Source organism: Salmo salar, chromosome ssa05 (genome assembly GCF_905237065.1).
Source record: "Salmo salar chromosome ssa05, Ssal_v3.1, whole genome shotgun sequence".
Lineage (NCBI taxonomy): Eukaryota > Metazoa > Chordata > Actinopteri > Salmoniformes > Salmonidae > Salmo > Salmo salar.
Genome location: NC_059446.1, coordinates 86,300,215 through 86,318,913, shown reverse-complemented (window position 1 = coordinate 86,318,913; position 18,699 = coordinate 86,300,215). Strand labels below are relative to the sequence as shown.

The window sequence follows — 18,699 nt, the reverse complement described above, 5'->3', positions numbered from 1 at the left end:
AGGCAAAGCTATTGCAGATTACTTTTAGGTTATTAATATCTTTCTGAGCATTAAATTACAGTGCATTCTGTGTCAGAGCCTGCTTTTATGCTTTTTTACATACAGTCACACATGTTTGACTGTGGTCAAGAGGCTTGGGTCTGTCTGTCTGTCTGTCTGTTGTACCAGAATACTAGTACTGTGTGTAGCATCACCACCAAGTAGCTGTTGTGTACACTTTTATCGTACGCTAGATGGCGTACCAGAGCAACCTAAAATATATACGTTTAGAGCATTGTAGACGTATCATTCTGCTATACAGCTGGATATTAGAGAACAAATAATGGGGTTAGGTAGAACATATTGAATGTGACATAAGTGTGTTCCCGCCGGCTGTTTAAATGGTTCTGAGACCCGCCCCTGTTCTCACAGAACCACTGTGACGCTAGGTCCCCATGGAGACAGAGGAGGGAGAAATGTCATTGTTTTAAAATCACATGGACCGACTTTTGATCGCTCTGTCTGTGTGCAATAAAATAGCTACAAACAATGTGAAATTGCCAAATATTGCTCATAAAAGTATCCAGGAGCTGCTGGCGACCAAGCAGTTTAAGATACCATCGGTAGCTTGGAGACGGTAAGCCTCTATCAAATGAAATATGAATTTGCATGCAAGAGCTAGTCTAACATTACTGTGGTTTAGTAACGTTACGGATGTAGCTATCTAACGTTAGCTAGCTTAGTGCTAGTTAGCTTGCCCGTAACAACAGTGGCGGTCTGTTTATGATTGTCAGGGTGGTCTTTGTAACTAGCTACCATGCAGACTGTAAACTTGCGTTGTGTGCTAACTAGCTAACGATGAACCATGTGAAGATTCTTGAAACAGGCTTAGTGTTTTGATGGCAACAGGTTAGCATTTTTAAGGTGATGCGCAGTCCTTGTGCTTCTTCCTTGAATCAAACAATTTTAGAAGCTTTCTTGCTATTGAGGTTGGCTATACAAATGCTGTTACACACGAAAAGTCTAATCTTATTTCTACCGCAATGATTCGTTTTTCCTGAAAATGCCCGGCTCGCTGAGATGTAAATACATTCTTGCTCCAGTCCTTTGTTTACTTTAGTTAATGATGGCACACTAACGTTATGCCCATTTTTATGCAACTTGATGGAGGAACTCTCCCTAAAACCTCGAGTCCAGCTTGTATACACTGCAGGGTAAGGTCGCTGCTCCCAGTTTTATTTCAGATCAAGATACTGATGACATTTAACAGCACCAGACAAGATTATATTTATGCATATAGACAATTAGACATAGTGCTGCTGTTTTCTCATTCTCAAAATGTCCAAAGCTGATTGTAGATTTACTATTGATATTTTAAAAGCAGTTATACAACCATGTACAGCAGCTAAATCCCTTTCACTTCACGAAATGTTCTATATCCAATCAGTGAAATAAATCCTGATTTGGGCCTCCCGAGGGGCGCAGTGGTCTAAGGCACTGTATCTCAGTGCAAGAAATGTCACTACAGGCCCTGGTTCGAATCCAGGCTGTATCGCATCCGGCCGTGATTGGGAGTCCCATAGGGCGGCGCACAATTGGCCCAGTGTCGTCCGGGTTTGGCCGGAGTAGGCTGTCATTGTAAATGAGAATTTGTTCTTAACTGACTTGCCTAGTTAAATTAAGGTATCCTTTAAAACGATCCTTTTAATATCATGGATGGTCAGTCTTTGCATCCATAGCTCTGGCTAGAGTAGTAAAAAAAATCTGTCCCATCCCTTTGCTTTTTTGTGAAACAGTGACGGGGAGAGGCTTTGTTATTGTTTCAACTGCTGATTGCTGCTTTAAGAACCTTTTGGCCTTTTGCAAGTAACAGTGTTAGACTAGGATAAATCTGTCGTGAAAAAGTTATTGTGCTGTATTTCAAAATACCCCTGTATACATTTAAGTTTACCTCACCGGCTGCAAGTGGTTATGAAAAGTGGGTGTGATTGGAATAGCATAGTGTCGGCTAGCAGGTAGCTGTAGATGTTTCTGTTAAAGTACTCTGCTCTGTTGTCACAGCTGTGCACAGGTGTGTGTGAAGCAGCAACCTGGTGAGAGGGTGGGCATCTCATCTGCCCTGTTGATTACTTCTCCAGTCTTTCCCACAGGAAGACTTTCACATAGCATTCTCTCTCTGTTTTACTGAGGCTGTGGTACTATTGTCCAGACTGACTTCATTACAGGCTACTGCTGTGGTTTGTGGTCCCGGTGGGTCTCCAATATGTTTCTTCTGTCATATAGGCCTAACAGCAGGAAGCGCAGAGGCCTGGGAATAACTCTCCTCTTCTTTCTTGGTTTTCTGTGTTCCTTCCTAAAGGAAGTCATGCTTAGGACAGACTCAAACTCAAGCCTCTATTGTGGCCACATTTTTTCCCGATGGGCCTTGGTCCAAAGTAGTGCACTATATAGAGTATCCCTATAGGGTGCCATTTGGGATGCAGCCCCCATGTGTAATTATAAAGAACCTGTCCCTCTAGTGCTGAGGGTGATGACGGCAGCTCTTTTTGATATAGGTCCTGAGTAGAGGCTAGGTCACAGTGGAAACTCTCCTTATGCATTAAGCCCTGTTCTAGTCACCCTGCTGCTTTGCCCACTGACCTGGCTCAACCTCATTGTTTCCCCCCTTACTGTGACACCGGCTTCTCTCTGCTGGTTGTAAACCAGGAAGGTGTGAGGAGGGAGGCCCACCCCAGTTTGTCACACAGCGGCCGGCATCCCAAATGATACCTTATTCCCAGCTTCTGACCAGGGCCCTATGGGGGCACTACATAGGGAATAGGGTGGCGTTTTGAGATGTAGCCACAGCCTACCTAATCAACCGCTGGCTCAGGAAGGGGGAGGGGAGGGAAGGGTGGAGCCCCCGCCCCCCCACCGCTGGCTCAGGAAGGGCCAGGGGAGGGAAGGGTGGAGCCCCCGCCCCCCCCACCGCTGGCTCAGGAAGGGCCAGGGGAGGGAAGGGGGGAGCCCCCGCCCACCACCGCTGTGCAGGGGTGTCCTAACAGTTGAATGTGTCAGTCCTCACTCATGGCATCGACAACCAATGACGTAAATGGCTGCCATGGGGCAAGGGGTGGCTTCCTCCGCTTAAGTAATCCTGATACGCCCCTTTTATTGGGAAAATATGAGGCCCTGGAAAATGCATCAAGAAGGACTGGTGGGTGGTGGATGTGCTGGCACACACTCTGTGTGGAACTTGTTGGGGGGCACAAGCAAAGTTTCCCTGATGCTGGAAACAGAGCTACAATTCAATCTATGAAGAAATGATTAGCTCTAAAAGCATGGAAACCTCGCAAATGATCTCGCTTTCCCTTGCAAATGATATCCCTGTACGCACTTGATTTCTAAGTTGGATTATTCCGTTGTGTTAGACCCTTTTATTTTTGATGCAGTTAAAGCGGTTGCGTATGGCTGAGTCAAGTGATCCGAACTCATGAGGAGGCCTCTTCTGGGAATTCAGCTTTGTTCTCAAAGCCCCCTGGGATCAGTCACTCTTGACAGTAGTGAGAGAACCTGTTACTTTGTGGCTGGTAATACCCCCCCAGGTCACTCTTGACAGAAGTGAGGGAACCTGTTACTTTGTGGCTGATAATACCCCCCCAGGTCACTCTTGACAGAAGTGAGGGAACCTGTTACTTTGTGGCTGATATTACCCCCCCAGGTCACTCTTGACAGTAGTGAGGGAACCTGTTACTTTGTGGCTGGTATTACCTCCCCAGGTCACTCTTGACAGTAGTGAGGGAACCTGTTACTTTGTGGCTGATAATACCCCCCCAGGTCACTCTTGACAGAAGTGAGGGAACCTGTTACTTTGTGGCTGGTATTACCCCCCCCAGGTCACTCTTGACAGAAGTGAGAGAACCTGTTACTTTGTGGCTGGTAATAACCCCCCAGGTCACTGTTGACAGAAGTGAGGGAACCTGTTACTTTGTGGCTGATAATACCCCCCCAGGTCACTGTTGACAGAAGTGAGGGAACCTGTTACTTTGTGGCTGGTAATACCCCCCAGGTCACTGTTGACAGAAGTGAGGGAACCTGTTACTTTGTGGCTGGTATTACCCCCCCAGCTCACTCTTGACAGAAGTGAGGGAACCTGTTACTTTGTGGCTGGTAATACCCCCCCAGGTCACTCTAGACAGAAGTGAGGGAACCTGTTACTTTGTGGCTGGTAATACCCCCCCAGGTCACTGTTGACAGTAGTGAGGGAACCTGTTACTTTGTGGCTGGTAATACCCCCCCAGGTCACTGTTGACAGAAGTGAGGGAACCTGTTACTTTGTGGCTGATAATACCCCCCCAGGTCACTCTTGACAGAAGTGAGGGAACCTGTTACTTTGTGGCTGGTAATACCCCCCCAGGTCACTGTTGACAGTAGTGAGGGAACCTGTTACTTTGTGGCTGGTAATAACCCCCCAGGTCACTGTTGACAGAAGTGAGGGAACCTGTTACTTTGTGGCTGGTAATACCCCCCCAGGTCACTGTTGACAGTAGTGAGGGAACCTGTTACTTTGTGGCTGGTAATACCCCCCCAGGTCACTCTTGACAGTAGTGAGGGAACCTGTTACTTTGTGGCTGGTAATACTCCCCCAGGTCACTCTTGACAGTAGTGAGGGAACCTGTTACTTTGTGGCTGGTAATACCCCCCCCCAGGTCACTGTTGACAGAAGTGAGGGAACCTGTTACTTTGTGGCTGGTAATACCCCCCCCCAGGTCACTGTTGACAGAAGTGAGAGAACCTGTTACTTTGTGGCTGGTAATACCCCCCCAGGTCACTCTTGACAGAAGTGAGAGAACCTGTTACTTTGTGGCTGGTAATACCCCCCCAGGTCACTCTTGATAGAAGTGAGGGAACCTGTTACTTTGTGGCTGATAATACCCCCCCAGGTCACTCTTGACAGTAGTGAGGGAACCTGTTACTTTGTGGCTGGTAATACCCCCCCAGGTCACTCTTGACAGTAGTGAGGGAACCTGTTACTTTGTGGCTGGTAATACTCCCCCAGGTCACTCTTGACAGTAGTGAGGGAACCTGTTACTTTGTGGCTGGTAATACCCCCCCCAGGTCACTGTTGACAGAAGTGAGGGAACCTGTTACTTTGTGGCTGGTAATACCCCCCCCCCAGGTCACTGTTGACAGAAGTGAGAGAACCTGTTACTTTGTGGCTGGTAATACCCCCCCAGGTCACTCTTGACAGAAGTGAGAGAACCTGTTACTTTGTGGCTGGTAATACCCCCCCAGGTCACTCTTGATAGAAGTGAGGGAACCTGTTACTTTGTGGCTGATAATACCCCCCCAGGTCACTCTTGACAGTAGTGAGAGAACCTGTTACTTTGTGGCTGGTAATACCCCCCCAGGTCACTCTTGACAGAAGTGAGGGAACCTGTTACTTTGTGGCTGATAATACCCCCCCAGGTCACTCTTGACAGAAGTGAGGGAACCTGTTACTTTGTGGCTGGTAATACCCCCCTAGGTCACTCTTGACAGAAGTGAGGGAACCTGTTACTTTGTGGCTGGTAATACCTCCCCAGGTCACTGTTGACAGAAGTGAGAGAACCTGTTACTTTGTGGCTGGTAATACCCCCCCAGGTCACTGTTGACAGAAGTGAGGGAACCTGTTACTTTGTGGCTGGTAATACCCCCCAGGTCACTCTTGACAGAAGTGAGGGAACCTGTTACTTTGTGGCTGGTAATACCCCCCAGGTCACTGTTGACAGAAGTGAGAGAACCTGTTACTTTGTGGCTGGTAATACCCCCCCAGGTCACTGTTGACAGTAGTGAGGGAACCTGTTACTTTGTGGCTGGTATTACCCCCCCAGGTCACTGTTGACAGAAGTGAGAGAACCTGTTACTTTGTGGCTGGTATTACCTCCCCAGGTCACTCTAGACAGAAGTGAGGGAACCTGTTACTTTGTGGCTGATAATACCCCCCCAGGTCACTCTTGACAGAAGTGAGGGAACCTGTTACTTTGTGGCTGGTAATACCCCCCTAGGTCACTCTTGACAGAAGTGAGGGAACCTGTTACTTTGTGGCTGGTAATACCTCCCCAGGTCACTGTTGACAGAAGTGAGAGAACCGGTTACTTTGTGGCTGGTAATACCCCCCCAGGTCACTGTTGACAGAAGTGAGGGAACCTGTTACTTTGTGGCTGGTAATACCCCCCCAGGTCACTCTTGACAGAAGTGAGGGAACCTGTTACTTTGTGGCTGGTAATACCCCCCAGGTCACTGTTGACAGAAGTGAGAGAACCTGTTACTTTGTGGCTGGTAATACCCCCCCAGGTCACTGTTGACAGTAGTGAGGGAACCTGTTACTTTGTGGCTGGTAATACCCCCCCTAGGTCACTCTTGACAGAAGTGAGGGAACCTGTTACTTTGTGGCTGGTAATACCTCCCCAGGTCACTGTTGACAGAAGTGAGAGAACCTGTTACTTTGTGGCTGGTAATACCCCCCCAGGTCACTGTTGACAGAAGTGAGGGAACCTGTTACTTTGTGGCTGGTAATACCCCCCCAGGTCACTCTTGACAGAAGTGAGGGAACCTGTTACTTTGTGGCTGGTAATACCCCCCCCAGGTCACTGTTGACAGAAGTGAGAGAACCTGTTACTTTGTGGCTGGTAATACCCCCCAGGTCACTGTTGACAGAAGTGAGAGAACCTGTTACTTTGTGGCTGGTAATACCCCCCAGGTCACTGTTGACAGTAGTGAGGGAACCTGTTACTTTGTGGCTGGTATTACCCCCCAGGTCACTGTTGACAGAAGTGAGAGAACCTGTTACTTTGTGGCTGGTATTACCTCCCCAGGTCACTCTAGACAGAAGTGAGGGAACCTGTTACTTTGTGGCTGATAATACCCCCCAGGTCACTCTTGACAGAAGTGAGGGAACCTGTTACTTTGTGGCTGGTAATACCCCCCTAGGTCACTCTTGACAGAAGTGAGGGAACCTGTTACTTTGTGGCTGGTAATACCTCCCCAGGTCACTGTTGACAGAAGTGAGAGAACCGGTTACTTTGTGGCTGGTAATACCCCCCCAGGTCACTGTTGACAGAAGTGAGGGAACCTGTTACTTTGTGGCTGGTAATACCCCCCCAGGTCACTCTTGACAGAAGTGAGGGAACCTGTTACTTTGTGGCTGGTAATACCCCCCAGGTCACTGTTGACAGAAGTGAGAGAACCTGTTACTTTGTGGCTGGTAATACCCCCCCAGGTCACTGTTGACAGTAGTGAGGGAACCTGTTACTTTGTGGCTGGTAATACCCCCCTAGGTCACTCTTGACAGAAGTGAGGGAACCTGTTACTTTGTGGCTGGTAATACCTCCCCAGGTCACTGTTGACAGAAGTGAGAGAACCTGTTACTTTGTGGCTGGTAATACCCCCCCAGGTCACTGTTGACAGAAGTGAGGGAACCTGTTACTTTGTGGCTGGTAATACCCCCCCAGGTCACTCTTGACAGAAGTGAGGGAACCTGTTACTTTGTGGCTGGTAATACCCCCCCAGGTCACTGTTGACAGAAGTGAGAGAACCTGTTACTTTGTGGCTGGTAATACCCCCCCAGGTCACTGTTGACAGTAGTGAGGGAACCTGTTACTTTGTGGCTGGTATTACCTCCCCAGGTCACTCTAGACAGAAGTGAGGGAACCTGTTACTTTGTGGCTGATAATACCCCCCCCCCCCAGGTCACTGTTGACAGTAGTGAGGGAACCTGTTACTTTGTGGCTGGCTGGTAATAACGCCCCAGGTTCATAGCAGAACCAGCCATGTTGCCCCGAGCCAAGTTTCACAGCTACAGCTCAAATGGCACCCTATTACCTATTTAGTGCACCACTTTTGACCAGGACTAGGGCCCATAGGCCTTGGTCAAAGTAGTGCACTATATAGTGAATAGGGTGCCATTTGTTAATTGGCCCTCCATCTGACTTTCCCCTGGCCTTCTGCATGCAGGACCTGGCTCCCAGCCAACCAACCGCTCTGTTAAAGAAGCATAAAGAGACAGAATACAACTGGTGGAGCTTTGGGACTCGTATGGGAGCCTAATAAATGGTTATGTTAGGATTCCCTAAGGAGCAGGCCTTCCCTTTCCTCAAATTGGCATTTTGGAGCACTAATTGGGCACAGACATCACAGCCCAGGCAAGCCCACTGGTACGCACGTACACTCTCAAAAAGAGAGGCAAGCAGGAAGCACATTGTTTTAAAAGGGAACTTTTTCTGGAAGCGCAAATAGGTTCCTGACCCATTTGGATCGACCACTCTGAAAGGTGAGATCTCCGTTAAGTTTAAGTTTGAAACTATTCTTGTTATTTCTGCTTGTTACAGTGCAAACTGTACGGCAGAGCTTTCTGCTTTTCAGTTTTTGTTCTGTAATGATATGGTCTTTGACTTTTATAGAAAGTTTAGCCTCATGGCAAAGTAATTGCAGGCATTGCACCGATGCTTCTTAGAATTACAGAGCTGTATGTCTCATTGTGCTGTGTGGATATAGATGTCCTTCATGAATTACAGAGCTCTATGTCTCATTGTGCTGTGTGGATATAGATGTCCTTCATGAATTACAGAGCTGTTCATCTCATTGTGCTGTGTGGATATAGATGTCCTTCATGAATTACAGAGCTGTTCATCTCATTGTGCTGTGTGGATATAGATGTCCTTCATGAATTACAGAGCTGTATGTCTCATTGTGCTGTGTGGATATAGATGTCCTTCATGAATTACAGAGCTGTATGTCTCATTGTGCTGTGTGGATATAGATGTCCTTCATGAATTACAGAGCTGTATGTCTCATTGTGCTGTGTGGATATAGATGTCCTTCATGAATTACAGAGCTGTATGTCTCATTGTGCTGTGTGGATATAGATGTTCTTCATGAATTACAGAGCTGTTCGTCTCATTGTGCTGTGTGGATATAGATGTCCTTCATGAATTACAGAGCTGTGCGTCTCATTGTGCTGTGTGGATATAGATGTCCTTCATGAATTACAGAGTCATTGTGCTGTGTGGATATAGATGTCCTTCATGAATTACAGAGCTGTATGTCTCATTGTGCTGTGTGGATATAGATGTCCTTCATGAATTACAGAGCTCTATGTCTCATTGTGCTGTGTGGATATAGATGTCCTTCATGAATTACAGAGCTGTACGTCTCATTGTGCTGTGTGGATATAGATGTCCTTCATGAATTACAGAGCTGTATGTCTCATTGTGCTGTGTGGATATAGATGTTCTTCATGAATTACAGAGCTGTTCGTCTCATTGTGCTGTGTGGATATAGATGTCCTTCATGAATTACAGAGTCATTGTGCTGTGTGGATATAGATGTCCTTCATGAATTACAGAGCTGTATGTCTCATTGTGCTGTGTGGATATAGATGTCCTTCATGAATTACAGAGCTGTGCGTCTCATTGTGCTGTGTGGATATAGATGTCCTTCATGAATTACAGAGTCATTGTGCTGTGTGGATATAGATGTCCTTCATGAATTACAGAGCTGTATGTCTCATTGTGCTGTGTGGATATAGATGTCCTTCATGAATTACAGAGCTGTATGTCTCATTGTGCTGTGTGGATATAGATGTCCTTCATGAATTACAGAGCTGTACGTCTCATTGTGCTGTGTGGATATAGAAGTCCTTCATGAATTGTTAACAGGGTAAGTCAGTCAATTGGTATTTAGGAACATCCTCAGTAATTTAAGGCTTGTCATTGTGGAGACATGTTGGACATTTTTCTCCTACTGTAGCTTGTTGTATTTTTTTTCTCCTGCGGTAGCTTGTTGTATTTTCCTCCTACTGTAGCTTGTTGTATTTTCTCCTTCTCTAGCTTTGTCTCCCAGTGTATGATGTAATCTTCTGCAGGATTAATGAACTTAGTGCAAGAGATTCCCAAGCAAGTGACTGAAGAAGTTCAACCAAGCCATGAGGGAAAACTCAACGCAGGCCTCTGAAGTTCAGGAGGTTCCTTCAAGCCTGCAGGCAGCTGCACAGTTTAGGCTAGTTAGCATTATAGCATTATCTCCAGAAAACTCCAGAGTCATACTAACTCATTTAAATGTTGCTGTTGCTCACAGAGGTCTTCTTGACCTGGCTCCTCTTTCATCTGGTTCTCTCACCCTCATCTGATATATTCCATCTGACATGGCCTTTTTAATGACACTCTGGGGAGGGGATTCTCCAGACACTCCTAATCTTGATTTATGAAGTGCCAGTGAGCCTTTACTCGAGGGAGTGTGCGCTCGCTTGTCTGCTGATGGACGGCTGTCATTTGTGTGTCCTAAATGGCACCCTGTTAACTACATAGTGCACTGCTTATAGGGCTTTGGTCAAAAGCAGTGAACTATATAGGGATTTGGGTGGTGTTTGAGACGCAGCCACTGTGTGTGTGTACTCTGCTGGCTAGTGTCAGCCAAGCCTCAGAGGACCCCATAGCATAGACAGGCACCACAGAGATACAATGAAGGGAAATGCTTCCTGTGGGGGATCCCGCCAAGTTCTGCCACACTTGGCTAAATCAGATGTGATATTTTTGGAATTTTGTGTTGGGAGGAGGTGTGTGAAGCAATTGTATTTGTCATCTGCAAAGAGCTCAGAGCACTGGCATATTTGCCTGTGTTTATGGAAGGCTTTGAGGCAGTGAAGCTATATTTAAGATCACCTCTGGAGTCCTTAAGGGTGGAAAGTGCCAGTGCCTGCTGGTGCCTGTTTTGACTGGCAACACTGTAGAGCTGTCAGATGAGTACACGAATGCCAGCCTCTCTTAACCTGATATCTAATCTTGAAAACTGGCACAAAGACCATGGTACGGTTGTCAGCTTTCTTAGACGGGTAAAAACCCTAAGTGTTGCTTTGCTGCTGACCTCACATTCTCCCTCCAGAGAACTAGGCTAACTAGTACCTGGATCACCTCACATTCTCCCCTCCAGAGAACTAGGCTAACTAGTACCGGGATCACCTCACATTCTCCCCTCCAGAGAACTAGGCTAACTAGTACCGGGATCACCTCACATTCTCCCCTCCAGAGAACTAGGCTAACTAGTACCGGGATCACCTCACATTCTCCCCTCCAGAGAACTAGGCTAACTAGTACCGGGATCACCTCACATTCTCCCCTCCAGGGAACTAGGCTAACTAGTACCTGGGATCACCTCACATTCTCCCCTCCAGAGAACTCGGCTAACTAGTACCGGGATCACCTCACATTCTCCCCTCCAGAGAACTCGGCTAACTAGTACCGGGATCACCTCACATTCTCCCCTCCAGAGAACTAGGCTAACTAGTACCGGGATCACCTCACATTCTTCCCTCCAGAGAACTCGGATAACTAGTACCGGGATCACCTCACATTCTCCCCTCCAGAGAACTCGGATAACTAGTACCGGGATCACCTCACATTCTCCCCTCCAGAGAACTAGGCTAACTAGTACCGGGATCACCTCACATTCTCCCCTCCAGAGAACTAGGCTAACTAGTACCAGGATCACCTCACATTCTCCCCTCCAGAGAACTAGGCTAACTAGTACCAGGATCACCTCACATTCTCCCCTCCAGAGAACTAGGCTAACTAGTACCGGGATCACCTCACATTCTCCCCTCCAGAGAACTAGGCTAACTAGTACCAGGATCACCTCACATTCTCCCCTCCAGAGAACTCGGATAACTAGTACCGGGATCACCTCACATTCTCCCCTCCAGGGAACTAGGCTAACTAGTACCGGGATCACCTCACATTCTCCCCTCCAGAGAACTAGGCTAACTAGTACCGGGATCACCTCACATTCTCCCCTCCAGAGAACTAGGCTAACTAGTACCAGGATCACCTCACATTCTCCCCTCCAGAGAACTCGGATAACTAGTACCGGGATCACCTCACATTCTCCCCTCCAGGGAACTAGGCTAACTAGTACCGGGATCACCTCACATTCTCCCCTCCAGAGAACTAGGCTAACTAGTACCGGGATCACCTCACATTCTCCCCTCCAGAGAACTCGGATAACTAGTACCGGGATCACCTCACATTCTCCCCTCCAGAGAACTAGGCTAACTAGTACCGGGATCACCTCACATTCTCCCCTCCAGAGAACTAGGCTAACTAGTACCGGGATCACCTCACATTCTCCCCTCCAGAGAACTAGGCTAACTAGTACCGGGATCACCTCACATTCTCCCCTCCAGAGAACTCGGATAACTAGTACCGGGATCACCTCACATTCTCCCCTCCAGAGAACTAGGCTAACTAGTACCGGGATCACCTCACATTCTCCCCTCCAGAGAACTAGGCTAACTAGTACCGGGATCACCTCACATTCTCCCCTCCAGAGAACTAGGCTAACTAGTACCAGGATCACCTCACATTCTCCCCTCCAGAGAACTAGGCTAACTAGTACCGGGATCACCTCACATTCTCCCCTCCAGAGAACTAGGCTAACTAGTACCGGGATCACCTCACATTCTCCCCTCCAGAGAACTAGGCTAACTAGTACCAGGATCACCTCACATTCTCCCCTCCAGAGAACTAGGCTAACTAGTACCAGGATCACCTCACATTCTCCCCTCCAGGGAACTAGGCTAACTAGTACCAGGATCACCTCACATTCTCCCCTCCAGAGAACTAGGCTAACTAGTACCGGGATCACCTCACATTCTCCCCTCCAGGGAACTAGGCTAACTAGTACCGGGATCACCTCACATTCTCCCCTCCAGGGAACTAGGCTAACTAGTACCGGGATCACCTCACATTCTCCCCTCCAGAGAACTAGGCTAACTAGTACCGGGATCACCTCACATTCTCCCCTCCAGGGAACTAGGCTAACTAGTACCGGGATCACCTCACATTCTCCCCTCCAGAGAACTAGGCTAACTAGTACCGGGATCACCTCACATTCTCCCCTCCAGAGAACTAGGCTAACTAGTACCAGGATCACCTCACATTCTCCCCTCCAGGGAACTAGGCTAACTAGTACCAGGATCGCTCAACTTCCATTTCTGTCTCGAGCTTCCACATTTTACGGCGCTAGGGGCTGTTTGACAACATTGTAGGTCATAGGCCCTATGTGTTATCAGTGACACTCCAGCAGTGCTAGATGACTGGAAGAGGAACAAAAATGACACTTGACTTGAGTTAGGATTTTTCAAACAGTCTTTGGCAGGTTTGTTTTTCTCTGAAAAGGTAAGATGGATTGGACTGGTGTTATTGTCATTGTAGTGGGAAAATGATAGCAAATGTGAACCCATGTGAGATGTGATTACTGCAGTCTACTGTAAATGACAGACCCAGGCCTTGAATTGAGTGATTTTAGGGGCAAGGCCATATGGCCTTCAAGTGGTGCCCAATCTGCCAAGGCACCAAGGCCATTAACCAAAATATCAAATTAAATTGATTTGAAAACTGAAAAACAGTAGCTATTCTGTTAAGAAAACATAAGTGTATGTAAATAAATGATTAATTAGCCTACATGTCAAAGTGTAGGTGATAGCCTATGGTATTGGCTCCAATGTGTTATTAAAATCTAAAGGCTTGATTCTGTCGACATACCTGAGGCACTGTTCGTTCTGATAGGACGGAAAGGCCAGTTGCCATTTGCGCAACTTCACCAATCTTGCAATCTAAGCATAGGCAGTCAACATTTTGAAACTATTTAACCATAAACGTAATTGTTTAAAACCTGGACGTTTTGGGGTATTTTATGAGGCATGTCTTAGAGTTACTAGCATAGGAATGTTATGGGGATTCTTTCATAAACACTTCCTTATATGCCATTGAAACCAGTATTTATCTCATGTTCTCAACTTTCTTTCGTTGTCCAGGAGCCAAAGACACAATCCTAGTCATAGTAACAGTCCTAGTCATAGTAACAGCCCTAACAGTCCTAGTCATAGTAACAGCCCTAGTCATAGTAACAGCCCTAGTCATAGTAACAGCCCTAGTCATAGTAACAGCCCTAGTCATAGTAACAGCCCTAGTCATAGTAACAACCCATGCTTGTTGTGTTTTTAGGTCTTTGTACATTTCTGAAGGATATGAAACCACACGGTGCACTTTTGAGAATGGTGTTTTCCCGTTTATTGCATTTTGGAGCATTCACGCTGATGTGTGTGTCTTACTGCGCTTATAATGTGAAGAAATAGCCGACTAGTTTGTCAACATTTTTAAGCTAAACGTTTGGAATATTTATTTCTCACACAGAAGGACAAGCTGACCAATAGAATGGATCAACTGTTGTACTATGGGGGATAGTAGATTGACTGGCTGGTGCTTTTGGTTGATGTCGGCTGATGAAAAGTCAAATGTGGACAGTTCTAACATTTTCACTATGCGCCTCGGAATTCAATAAGAAGGAAGAGCGCCGTTGCATCCCCAACGTTAGTCTTCACTTTATCCCCAACGTTAGTCTTCACTTTATCCCCAACGTTAGTCTTCACTTCATCCCCAACGTTAGTCTTCACTTCATCCCCGACGTTAGTCTTCACTTCATCCCCGACGTTAGTCTTCACTTCATCCCCAACGTTAGTCTTCACTTCATCCCCAACGTTAGTCTTCACTTCATCCCCGACGTTAGTCTTCACTTCATCCCCGACGTTAGTCTTCACTTCATCCCCGACGTTAGTCTTCACTTTATCCCCGACGTTAGTCTTCACTTTATCCCCAACGTTAGTCTTCACTTTATCCCCGACGTTAGTCTTCACTTCATCCCCGACGTTAGTCTTCACTTCATCCCCGACGTTAGTCTTCACTTTATCCCCGACGTTAGTCTTCACTTCATCCCCGACGTTAGTCTTCACTTTATCCCCGACGTTAGTCTTCACTTTATCCCCGACGTTAGTCTTCACTTTATCCCCGACGTTAGTCTTCACTTTATCCCCGACGTTAGTCTTCACTTTATCCCCGACGTTAGTCTTCACTTTATCCCCGACGTTAGTCTTCACTTTATCCCCGACGTTAGTCTTCACTTTATCCCCGACGTTAGTCTTCACTTCATCCCCGACGTTAGTCTTCACTTTATCCCCGACGTTAGTCTTCACTTCATCCCCGACGTTAGTCTTCACTTCATCCCCGACGTTAGTCTTCACTTTATCCCCGACGTTAGTCTTCACTTCATCCCCGACGTTAGTCTTCACTTCATCCCTGATGTGTCTGACCCGATCACGTGACGGGCGTTGGCTAATAAGAATTGAGATATCTGAGAGACCCATGTCAGTGAGAGGTGCTTTGGAGCACGTTGATTTGGCACCCGGGAGAAGGGAATTATAATTATTATATTCAGCCCAAGGGCACAACGGCCACTTTGAATGTAAGGCATGGGGACATTACTGCCCCACACACAAGGGGGGGCATTACTGCCCCACACACAAGGGGGGGCATTACTGCCCCACACACAAGGGGGGGCATTACTGCCCCACACACAAGGGGGGGCATTACTGCCCCACACACAAGGGGGGGCATTACTGCCCCACACACAAGGGGGGGCATTACTGCCCCACACACAAGGGGGCTTCGACTCCATGTCGCCGGAATATTCGAGGCCTGCATAGCCCTCCTGTAACTCAGTGTTAAATAACCCAGGGCATGTGTACTGCTAGTCGCCTAGTCCTACGCAGTGTTAAATAACCCAGGGCATGTGTACTGCTAGTCGCCTAGTTCTACGCAGTGTTAAATAACCCAGGGCATGTGTACTGCTAGTCGCCTAGTTCTCACGCGGTGTTAAATAACCCAGGGCATGTGTACTGCTAGTCGCCTAGTCCTACGCGGTGTTAAGTAACCCAGGGCATGTGTACTGCTAGTCGCCTAGTCCTACGCGGTGTTAAATAACCCAGGGCATGTGTACTGCTAGTCGCCTAGTTCTACGCGGTGTTAAATAACCCAGGGCATGTGTACTGCTAGTCGCCTAGTCCTACGCGGTGTTAAATAACCCAGGGCATGTGTACTGCTAGTCGCCTAGTTCTACGCGGTGTTAAATAACCCAGGGCATGTGTACTGCTAGTCGCCTAGTTCTACGCGGTGTTAAATAACCCAGGGCATGTGTACTGCTAGTCGCCTAGTCCTACGCGGTGTTAAGTAACCCAGGGCATGTGTACTGCTAGTCGCCTAGTTCTACGCGGTGTTAAATAACCCAGGGCATGTGTACTGCTAGTTGCCTAGTCCTACGCGGTGTTAAATAACCCAGGGCATGTGTACTGCTAGTCGTCTAGTTCTACGCAGTGTTAAATAACCCAGGGCATGTGTACTGCTAGTCGCCTAGTCCTACGCGGTGTTAAATAACCCAGGGCATGTGTACTGCTAGTCGCCTAGTCTACGCGGTGTTAAATAACCCAGGGCATGTGTACTGCTAGTCGTCTAGTTCTACGCGGTGTTAAATAACCCAGGGCATGTGTACTGCTAGTCGCCTAGTTCTACGCGGTGTTAAATAACCCAGGGCATGTGTACTGCTAGTCGCCTAGTCCTACGCGGTGTTAAATAACCCAGGGCATGTGTACTGCTAGTCGCCTAGTCTACGCAGTGTTAAATAACCCAGGGCATGTGTACTGCTAGTCGTCTAGTTCTACGCGGTGTTAAATAACCCAGGGCATGTGTACTGCTAGTCGCCTAGTCCTACGCAGTTCTTGCTTCCAAGTGAATGCAGCCTGGTTGGTATATTTGGCCCTAATCTTTCAGTAGCCTAATTCCGCATGACTCTCAATTCAGAGTGGAATTCAGAATGCCGAACAGAAGTTCATTGTTAGATGTTGTCTAAGGTAATTGGTAGCAAGGCTGAAGATGAGAAGTAGTCGCTTGACGTTGAAAAGTGAATCCGGGGTGAAAGGCAGCTAGCCTGAGTGCCAGTCTGTTTGTGCCATCATGCCAACCCCGGGCTAAAGGCAGGCTGGCTGCACCATGGATCATGTGAACCCCTGTAGTACTGTAGCCTAACGTCCAATCGATCAGCAACAATGAGGTGTCTGATCTGAATCCAGGCCAACTGAATACGAGCGGCTACTCTCTAAAGATAAAGGAAGAAGACATTTACACCATGAGCCCAGCAGGGTCAGTAATGCAGTATGAAATCCTCATGTCTAGCAGGACGTTAAGAGATATTCAGTTCCGCTGTTCCACACCCTGTGGCTCCTATTTCTATCTAAAACACCAATCCTGTATGTCTCAGTTGTGGCTTACAGCGGGTCCACCATTCAGAGCCACCAGTCCTCATGTGATCTGTTGTGGCCTGGAGGAAAGAGTTCAGTTGCAGCAGCAGCTGGCTTCCTGCTCATAACACGGGAAGTGCAATAAAAAATGGAAGTTGGAATGAAGATGCATGCATGTGCTTGAAAGCTATTGCGCAAGGATTAGTCAAGTGTGCATGTGTATTTGTTGCCTTGATCAAACCCATGTGTCAAGCTCAACATGTCCCGTGATGATAGATTTACCATGGGTAATTGAAAGCTACAGACTGTTCTTCCTAGCAACATCTTCCTACTGGGCCGTGTTGTTTCCTAGCAACATCTTCCTACTGGGCCGTGTTGTTACCTAGCAACATCTTCCTACTGGGCCGTGTTGTTTCCTAGGAACATCTTCCTACTGGGCCGTGTTGTTGCCTAGCAACATCTTCCTACTGGGCCGTGTTGTTTCCTAGGAACATCTTCCTACTGGGCCGTGTTGTTTCCTAGCAACATCTTCCTACTGGGCCGTGTTGTTTCCTAGGAACATCTTCCTACTGGGCCGTGTTGTTACCTAGCAACATCTTCCTACTGGGCCGTGTTGTTACCTAGCAACATCTTCCTACTGGGCCGTGTTGTTTCCTAGCAACATCTTCCTACCTCAAAAGGGTAGAAATACCCTTTTGCTGAGGTTCTTAAGATTCACTGGTAGGTCTAACCCTCTTCCAATATTTGTGTCATGTCTGCGTCCCAAATGGCACTCAATTCCCTATATATGCACTACTCGTCAAGTTTTAGAACACCTACTCATTCCAGGGTTTTTCTTTATTTTTACTATTTTCTACATTGTAGAATAATAGTGACTATCAAAATGATGAAATAACACATATGCAATCACGTAGTAACCAAAAAAGTGTTAAACAATTCAAAATATATTTTATATTTGAGATTCTTCAAATAGCCACCCTTTGCCTCTTGGCATTCTCTCAACCAGCTTTACCTAGAATGCTTTTCCAACAGTCTTGAAGGAGTTCCCACATTTGCTGAGCACTTGTTGGCTGCTTTTGTTTCACTATGCGGTCCGACTCATCCCAAACCATCTCAATTTGGTTGAGGTCGGTTGATTGTGGAGGCCAGGTCATCTGATGCAGCACTCCATCACTCTCTCCTCCTTGGTCGAATAGCCCTTACACAGCCTGGAGGTATGTTGGGTCATTGTACTGTTGAAAAACAAATGATAGTCCCACTAAGCCCATTCCAGATGGTATGGCGTATCGCTGCAGAAGGCTGTGGTAGCCATGCTGGTTAAGTGTGTCCTTGACCTCTAAATAAATCACAGACAGTGTCACCAGAAAAGCACACCCACACCATAACACCTCCCCCTCCATTCTTTACTGTGGGAAATACATATGCGGAGATCATCCGTTCACCCACACCGCGTCTCACAAAGACAGTGGTTGGAACCAAAAATCTCCAGTTTGGACTCATCAGACCAAAGGACAGATTTCCCCCGGTCTAAAGTCCATTGCTCGTGTTTCTTGGCCCAAGCAAGTCTCTTCTTCTTATTG

At 47.2% G+C, this 18,699-nt stretch overlaps 1 protein-coding gene across 2 annotated transcripts in view; it reads left to right on the top strand.

Moving 5' to 3' along the window:
• The first annotated feature begins 316 nt into the window (after positions 1 to 316).
• Positions 317 to 18,699, top strand: part of LOC106591203 (protein tyrosine phosphatase type IVA 3) — a 71,608-nt gene continuing 53,225 nt past the window's right edge. Inside the window, exon 1 of one of the 2 annotated variants that reach the window (XM_045719257.1) lies at positions 317 to 616. The gene's annotated coding sequence lies outside the window, so the exon portion shown is untranslated. Of the gene's footprint in view, positions 617 to 8,245; positions 8,270 to 18,699 lie in introns of those variants that run through there. The other variant, XM_045719260.1, reaches the window with a different exon arrangement.